This window comes from Triticum dicoccoides, chromosome 6A (genome assembly GCF_002162155.2).
Source record: "Triticum dicoccoides isolate Atlit2015 ecotype Zavitan chromosome 6A, WEW_v2.0, whole genome shotgun sequence".
NCBI lineage: Eukaryota > Viridiplantae > Streptophyta > Magnoliopsida > Poales > Poaceae > Triticum > Triticum dicoccoides.
This window is the reverse complement of record NC_041390.1, coordinates 164,680,194-164,680,967: the sequence shown is the minus strand read 5'-3', so window position 1 is coordinate 164,680,967 and position 774 is coordinate 164,680,194.

Below are 774 nucleotides of genomic sequence, written 5' to 3'. Positions count from 1 at the left end.
GAACTCCTTTATTCTTTCTTCTCCTCTTTTTTTTCTTTTTCCTCTTCTTTTTTTATCCTCTTCTTCCTCTCATGTTCGGCGACCCTCGACGACCCTCGTTCCTGATAAAAAAAGAGGAAGAAGAAGAAAAAAAAAGAGGAGAAGAAAGAATAGAGGAGAAGATCTCCTCATAGAGGAGAAGATCTCCTCTATTCTTTCTTCTCCTGTTTTTTTCTTCCTCCTCTTCTTTTTTTATCCTTTTCTTCCTCTCATGTTCGACGACCCCCTCTCGACCCCCTCTCGACCGTCGACCCCCTCTCGATCCTCATATATAAAACATTTTCTTCCTTCTTCTTCCTTCTATTCCTTCTTCCTAAATATATAAAACTTTTTTTAAGATGAAACTAACCTAAAATGTACGAAATCAGAGAACATATATAGATAAAAAAATTCTAATTAAAAATCTAACTTTTGCATATATGTATTTTTAAAATATCACTAATTGAAAAAATACATACATACATACAAAAAACATGTAAAAATACATACATACATATATGAACATAAATCAAAAATAGATATATCTAAAAAATACATACATACATATATATATATGTGTGTGTGAAAATCTAAAAACATGTAAAAATAGCATGTATAATAAAAAAATTGCACGGCGGCGGCGGCGGCGGCAGACGTGCGGTGCTCACAGGGACGGCGGAACGGCGACGGTGATGGGGCAGGGGACGGCGACGCACGGCGACGGTGTCGGGCGAGGGCGCGGGCGACGGCGTCGGG